This window comes from Oncorhynchus tshawytscha, unplaced genomic scaffold (assembly GCF_018296145.1).
Source record: "Oncorhynchus tshawytscha isolate Ot180627B unplaced genomic scaffold, Otsh_v2.0 Un_contig_4327_pilon_pilon, whole genome shotgun sequence".
Lineage (NCBI taxonomy): Eukaryota > Metazoa > Chordata > Actinopteri > Salmoniformes > Salmonidae > Oncorhynchus > Oncorhynchus tshawytscha.
The window spans coordinates 253,585-262,500 of record NW_024609802.1 but is presented as its reverse complement, the minus strand read 5'-3'; the positions used below and the strand labels follow the sequence as shown (position 1 = coordinate 262,500).

The 8,916-nt window shown below is 43.5% G+C and overlaps 1 protein-coding gene across 1 annotated transcript in view; it reads right to left on the bottom strand.

The window, feature by feature from the left end:
- The window catches only part of LOC112237523 (plexin-A4-like), a 296,904-nt gene extending 288,896 nt beyond the window's left edge, over positions 1 to 8,008 (bottom strand). Inside the window, exon 1 of the mRNA XM_042318328.1 lies at positions 7,329 to 8,008. The gene's annotated coding sequence lies outside the window, so the exon portion shown is untranslated. The remainder of the gene's footprint in view (positions 1 to 7,328) is intronic.
- Positions 8,009 to 8,916: the final 908 nt, after the last annotated feature.

The window sequence follows — 8,916 nt, the reverse complement described above, 5'->3', positions numbered from 1 at the left end:
TCTAACCACTAGGCTACCCTGCCAACCCTGAAACCGATCTCTCAGACAAGACATCATCTATACAACCTAAACTAGTATGTTGATATACTAGTTTATACGTTCAATAAACACTGTAAAACATCACAACTCATAGCACCTTCAAAGCAGTCAGTTCCATAACTGTCCGGTTGAAGATCTGAGGGAGAGAAAGTTCTGGTGATGCAGAAAGGAAATCCTATTGGCCGTCTCGACGCGTCAGGTTGCAAGGGGGGCGGGGGGGTCTATTGTCCAATAGCCTGTGTCTGGCAGCTTTCTGTCAGACCATTTGGGGTGGTGATTCACACACACACACCCACCAGCAAACAGAGTATTCCATTCAGATCAACTCCACAGACCCATCATTCAGCCTGACACCGCGGAGGCTCTGCTAGTGAGCATTCATACCAGCAAGCGGCTCACGAGCGGAGGTTTGGACACACACACTATCATGCCGGATTATGCGTGTGTGTGTGTCCAAACTTCTGCTTGGGCCACTGAGCAACATTCATGTCATTGTGGAGATTTCATTCATATTTCTCTGATTCAGTCATGTCTCCAATGATTTGAATATCCATTTTTATTTGAACTACACAGCACCTCATCTCAAAAATCACGGCTGTACTAGTGGGAGTATATCAGTTCAGGGGTGTCACAATATTGACAAGGCCATGATCTCCAGGTCCAAATTCTAGCCACAACAGCAGCCAACAAACAGAGGCTAGTATGTCAACATTAAGTGCTTACAGGCCGATAAACGCTGCCGATAAACACTGCCGTTACATTCCTATAGGCGGGTGCTGATGGACAGTGCCAGTAGAATCAAGGCTGCTAGCTGAACTGGAAGGCACTACATGACAGAGTATCCAAGTGTGCTGGGAACTAAATGTTTCCCCTTGAGATGGGCTGCCCACTGTGATGGGAGGAATGAGGTGCGATCAAATCAAATCAAATTGTATTTGTCACATGCGCCGAACACAACAGGTGTTGTGAAATGCTTACAGACGAGCTGGGATAGCACACACACACACACACACACACACACACACACACACACACACACACACACACACACACACACACACACACACACACATGATGGAATACATACACTCACACACACACACACACACACACATGCACATGATGGAATACATACACACACACACAGGATGGAATACATACACACACACACACACACACACAGGATGGAATACATACACACACACACACACACACACACATACGCACACACACACAGGATGGAATACATACACACACACACACACACACACACAGGATGGAATACATATACACACACACACACATGGAATACATACACACACACACACAGGATGGAATACATACACACACACACACAGGATGGAATACATACACAGGATGGAATACATACACACACACACACACACACAGGATGGAATACATACACACCACACACACACACACAGGATGGAATACATACACACACACACACACACACAGGATGGAATACATACACACACACACACACATACACACACACACAGGATGGATGGAATACATACACACACACACACACACAGGATGGAATACATACACACACACACACACATGCACAGGATGGAATACATACACACACACACACACAGGATGGAATACACACACACACACAGGATGGAATACATACACACACACACACACACACACAGGATGGAATACATACACACACACACACACAGGATGGAATACATACACACACACACACACACGGGATGGAATACATACACACACACATACACACTCCTCCTACCCTCTGCCAGCTGTTCCAGTTAACCTGCCATCCATGGCCAGACACAAAGGCAACCACTTATTCCCTCGAAGGTACATAGTGGAGCTGAGCCACAGATGAACAACAACTAGAACAGCAATACCTTTGTGTGTCTTGTTGTATGTTTGTTGTATTTTTGTTTACATGTAAGTCTGTAATGTCTACATGCTAATGTTCTAAATGTATGTCAATTGTAAATTATTTCTGTTTGTAATGTATTTTTCATTATGTATCGGCAGTGGTGTAAAGTACTTAAGTAAAAATACTTTAAAGTACTACTTAAGTAGTTTTTTGGGGTATCTGTACTTTACTATTTATATTTTTGACAACTTTTACTTTTACTTCAATACATTCTGTAGACTGTAGCCTCCAGGCACCCTGGCCCTGTTCTGACCCCTTACTGCAGCCTCCAGTCTCCCTGGCCCTGTTCTCCCCTTACTGCAGCCTCCAGTCTCCCTGGCCCTGTTCTGACCCCTGCAGCCTCCAGTCTCCCTGGCCCTGTTCTGACCCCTTACTGCAGCCTCCAGTCTCCCTGGCCCTGTTCTGACCCCTTACTGCAGCCTCCAGTCTCCCTGGCCCTGTTCTGACCCCTTAGCCTCCAGTCTCCCTGGCCCTGTTCTGACCCCTTACTGCAGCCTCCAGTCTCCCCCTGTTCTGGCCCTGTTCTGACCCCCCCTTACTGCAGCCTCCAGTCTCCCTGGCCCTGTTCTGACCCCTTACTGCAGCCTCCAGTCTCCCTGGCCCTGTTCTGACCCCTTACTGCAGCCTCCAGTCTCCCTGGCCCTGTTCTGACCCCTTACTGCAGCCTCCAGTCTCCCTGGCCCTGTTCTGACCCCTTACTGCAGCCTCCAGTCTCCCTGGCCCTGTTCTGACCCCTTACTGCCTCCAGTGTCCCTGGCCCTGACCCCTTACTGCAGCCTCAGTCTCCCTGGCCCTGTTCTGACCCCTCAGTCTCCCTAGCCCTGTTCTGACCCCTTACTGCAGCCTTCAGTCTCCCTGGCCATGCTCTGACACCTTACTGTAGCCTCCAGTCTCCCTGGCCCTGTTCTGACCCCTTACTGCAGCCTCCAGTCTCCCTGGCCCTGTTCTGACCCCTTACTGCAGCCTCAGCCTCCTTGGCCCTGTTCTGACTCCTTACTGCAGTTCTCAGTCTTCCTGGCCCTGCTCTGTGAAGAGCCTCCTCTCTCTAGGCACACTCTGCCCAGCATGGCCATCCATTGAATGGAGCCTAACACTATTCACTAATACAGCCCCGAAATACATATCCAATCCTTATACCATTTCAGAGGGATCTGAAGGGAATATATAGGCTAGAGTCAATGGATGGATAATGTATAGGAGATAATGTAGGAATGCATATATAGTGGATTGGAAATAGTGTAATAATATATACCTACTATAGTGTAATAATGTATACATACTATAGTGTATAAGCTATAGTGTAATAATGTATACATACTATAGTGTATAAGCTATAGTGTAATAATGTATACATATTATAGTGTGTAGACTATAATGTAATAATGTATACATACTATAGTGTATAAGCTATAGGGTAATAATGTATACATATTATAGTGGAATGACTATAGTGTAATAATGTATATATACTATAGTGTATAAGCTATAGTGTAATAATGTATACATATTATAGTGGATTGACTATAGTGTAATAATGTATACATACTATAGTCTAATAATGTATACATATAATAGTGGATTGACTATAGTGGAATAATGTATACATACTATAGTGTATAAGCTATAGTGTAATAATGTATACATATTATAGTGGATTGACTATAGTGTAATAATGTATACATACTATAGTGTGTAGGCTATAGTGTAATAATGTATACATACTACAGTATATAGACTATAGTGTAATAATGTATACATACTATAGTGTGTAGACTATAGTGTTATAGGCTATAGTGCAATAATGTATACATACTATAGTCTAATAATGTATACATATTATAGTGGATTGACTATAGTGTAATAATGTATACATACTATAGTGTATAGACTATAGTGTAATAATGTATACATACTATAGTGTAATAATGTATACATACTATAGTCTAATAATGTATACATATTATAGTGGATTGACTATAGTGTAATAATGTATACATACTATAGTGTATAGACTATAGTGTAATAATGTATACATACTATAGTGTGTAGAATATAGTGTACTAATGTATACATACTATAGTCTAATAATGTATACATATTATAGTGTAATAGTGTATACATATTATAGTGTAATAATGTATACATATTATGGTGTGTAGACTTTAGTGCTATAGGCTATAGTGTAATAATGTATACATACTATAGTGTGTAGACTATAGTGTAATAATATATACATATTATGGTGTGTAGACTTTAGTGCTATAGGCTATAGTGTAATAATGTATACATACTATAGTGTGTAGACTATAGTGTAACAATGTATACCTACTATAGTGTATAAGCTATAGTGTAATAATGTATACATATTATAGTGTGTAGACTATAGTGTAATAATGTATACATACTATAGTGTGTAGACTTTAGTGTGGTGTGACTGAGTTGAACAGAGCTACTGCTATAGTCAGTTACGCATTCTGTATAGGCTAGTGTAGCAGCTGCTGCTGGCAATGGAGGGAGTGAGAGAGAGAGAGAGAGAGAGAGAGAGAGAGAGAGAGAGAGAGAGAGAGAGAGAGAACGAGAGAACGAGAGAACAAGAGAACGAGAGAGGAGAGAGAATGAGAGAGGGAGAGAAAGAGAGTGAGAGAGAGAGAAAGAGAAAGAGAGAGAGAGAGAGAGAGAGAGAAAGAGAGAGAAAAAGAAAGAGAGAGGGTTTCTGTAAAGCTGCATTATGAGTCAAGGACCTACATCCCTCTATACAGCAGGAGGGAGCGCTATGCTTTCTAAGGTCTACAGAGGAAGCGGTGTGGCAGTGACTGGATATTAAATAGACACTCTTCCAGGTTGCCTACTACACTACACGTCCCAGTGGCTGTCTGGCTGCTGTGTAGACTGGTCTATAACCACAGACTAATAAAGAAAGCGTTCAGCTTCTCTGTGATGCTGGTGCTCCCATAACACCAGACTACTGAGCTGCTGAACGCAGGATCACCTCTCCCCTTACTGACTATAAAGCCTACTCAACACAGGACCACCTCTCCCCCTACTGACTATAAAGCCTACTCAACACAGGATCACCTCTCCCACTACTGACTATAAAGCCTACTCAACACAGGATCACCTCTCCCACTACTGACTATAAAGCCTACTCAACACAGGACCACCTCTCCCCCTACTGACTATAAAGCCTACTCAACACAGGATCACCTCTCCCACTACTGACTATAAAGCCTACTCAACACAGGATCACCTCTCCCACTACTGACTATAAAGCCTACTCAACACAGGACCACCTCTCCCACTACTGACTATAAAGCCTACTCAACACAGGACCACCTCTCCCCCTACTGACTATAAAGCCTACTCAACACAGGACCACCTCTCCCCCTACTGACTATAAAGCCTACTCAACACAGGATCACCTCTCCCCCTACTGACTATAAAGCCTACTCAACACAGGACCACCTCTCCCACTACTGACTATAAAGCCTACTCAACACAGGACCACCTCTCCCCTACTGACTATAAAGCCTACTCAACACAGGACCACCTCTCCCCTACTGACTATAAAGCCTACTCAACACAGGACCACCTCTCCCACTACTGACTATAAAGCCTACTCAACACAGGACCACCTCTCCCACTACTGACTATAAAGCCTACTCAACACAGGACCACCTCTCCCCTACTGACTATAAAGCCTACTCAACACAGGACCACCTCTCCCACTACTGACTATAAAGCCTACTCAACACAGGATCACCTCTCCCACTACTGACTATAAAGCCTACTCAACACAGGACCACCTCTCCCACTACTGACTATAAAGCCTACTCAACACAGGATCACCTCTCCCACTACTGACTATAAAGCCTACTCAACACAGGATCACCTCTCCCACTACTGACTATAAAGCCTACTGGCACAAGCTCTATATGAGCCATAAGGGTTACAGCATTTTAGCCTGATTCTTTACACATATTGTACAGCGTTACCCCCAAGCAGCCCAGTGTTTGGAGCTAAATAGTGAAGATATTCTACATGTATAACAAATGTATTATGTCCTTGAACAGCTGATATAGCCTACAGTAATGAATTGCTATACATGACTTCCAGTTGTGTGGCATGTTGTTCTGTGAAGAAGAGGATTGGATCAAAGACGTTGTCATGACAATTTAACAGTGAGGTTAAAGGACTTTTTGACTTAAAGCTACCGTTGCTCACTATCCGTGCTGTCGGACACAGGCGTGCCCTAATAGCATTTATGTAATAGCCTATATCGTATAAGGCTGCACATGGACATTTATAGAGTGATTTCAAATACTCTATAATAGCCTACTCTCTCACTCTCTCACTCATATATATATATCGTTATTTTATTTGTATTTTTACTATATACTGGAAAATCAAAGAGTGAATGGGAAAACCAAAATCACTTGACCAGACAAGCTACGGATCTCCCTTCCCAAACCCAAAACCATATCGGTCATGTACCTAGACCTGGGGCACTTGAGTGGAGACGTGCGACGCACAGCAATGCAGCCCACAACTTATCATCGGCGACGCTTTCCAGCTCCGGAGACGGGAGATGTGCCATTTGAGGTTACAATGCATGTTTCATGATGCAACGTGCGCTTTCCACGAGTTACAGACCACAGAGACGCCGTGCACACGCTACGCGGTGACTCTGTGAGAGGTATCATATGAAACATCTAGTCCTACACAGTGGGATGTGAATTATTGGATGTCTTTGCGCTAGGATATATCAACGAGACGAGAGAGTGGTGGGGAAATATCCACCTCTTGGTGTGCAATAGGATGTCACATAGCATACTGCAGAGCCGACTGTTGTACCAAGGTGGACAAATGTCTCCTAACACACTGCGAAATTCTGCCACCCCATAGGCTACATTCCCTAATATCACTTGGTCAATATCACTTTACCTACAGAGTTCAGCGCTGGCAGACGCGCGTACGCATTTGGGCAAGTAAATGCTCAAAATGAATGAAGCAGTACACATGCTCTAAAGCGTTAAACGGCAGAAAAATGCACCACAGCTGCACATAGAATAGCATCAACAATACATGACGCATCTTATTCTATATCAGAGTGGCGATGGTGGGAAAATGGTAAAAGGTCATAAATAAAAAAACTGAAATCCCAAACCCGCAAGAGAAGGATGGTGCAGTGTTCTCCGCGCGGCATGGCTATACGGCAGAGAACAGGTATACACGCCTTTACCTGGTGCAGAGGCATCCGCGCCCCAATTCTTCAAAAAAGAAAACGATAAAGACCAAAAAATAATAGTCCCGTTAAATGACCACCCTGTGACAAGCCCGTCCTTACCTGTAATCGCTGCGGATATCAGTTTACAGCCGCAGTCGCATTGACACTGCGGTAACAGGCACGTTCCGATGAATCCCAACTCCTTTACTTCCAAATGACAACGAGATGCGTAAAAAGAAACACCTTTTGGTATCCTAATCCACAGGGTTGTGATGCTTCTTTATGAATTGGTCCGTTCTAAATCCTCCGCAGCGACGTGTTAGTCAAAAGCATGAGAATCCAGCGCGAAAGGAAATAGCAGCAGGATCCCAACAACACTTCCGATCAGCGAGTCCCTCCAGCCACTATGCCGCTCCGAGTGGACTCAGACCCGGTGGGATCGCAACACCTCCCATCCCAAACGCGGACGCACTTATGCCTTGAAAATCGCTGCACTGTAGGATTCCGCAAGAGGCTGTGTGTGTCGCGCTGTAGATCAGTGCGATGCTCCCATCTGAAAGGCGTTGTGTGATGCTGCGACGAGAGGGGATAAGAGAGAGAGGGTGCTTTTCGAGTTTGCAGGTTCCGAGCTGACAACTGAGTAACTGGGCAGGGATTTGAGTGTATGGCGCTATGCCGGGGCGCAAGGAGCGACTGTCTTGTTTTACCAAGCCTTCTGACTCGCCCGCAGTGACATCTCGGATCGAGGGCTGTGATTGGGCTAATTGTAACATTTCACTGGCAGCAATCACAGAAGCGCAGCTCACATGATGAATGAGAGGCATATGCTGAAGCCCGCAGCCAGCGATGTATTTTCTATGTTTATGTAATGCATTCATTCCAGCGTGAAAGGGATTTGGCTATGCCAAAGGGAATACACATGAATACAATACTGCGGGTGAAATGATCATCGGATTTAAATATCTAATCAGAGCATCATTTGAAGATGGAGATTAGGGAAATTAAATATAATTAAGACACTTGCTCTGTGTCAAGGGATTATCTTATTTTGTCGTTGATTATTTTTTAAAGTTTCTAACAGCTAATGAAGATATTGTCTTTCCGTTGGTATTGTGGTATTTACGACTGCATATGTAATAACATTTAAAACTAGAAAAGCCGCTTCAGTAAGACATTCACAAAAAGAATGGTATTTATTATAGCCAAACCACATTATAGACAGAAATTAATTGTAGGCTACATTCCTAATTTGCCTTACCAATTAGGCATAATAGTCACATCTTCAATGATAAGGTCAACAAGCCACATTGAGATAGACCTACAGACAAGGGGTAACATGATTCACAAAACAGTGAATGATTATTTTCCATGGTTTTGTTTTATAGATGGGAAATCATTTGATTGCAGTTATGTTATCACAGGCAAAAGGGCAATTGAAGTTAAATAGCCTACCAGAATAGTAAGCAAATGTTAGGCCTACACCACACAATCCATGATTAAAATTCACGACTGACATTCTTTCTTATCTGCAGCCTACTCTACTTTACATCCTGCATACCTGACTGGGCAAGTTAAGAAAGCTGCAACCGTGCTGCAGCTACTCTTCTGACCCTGTGGGTTTTGTCTAGAAAGGATACAGCTTCTGTCAAAATGGACTTTTCTTAGCAGGTTTAGAAGAACTTAAGTGGCAGGTTTTGATAATTAACGC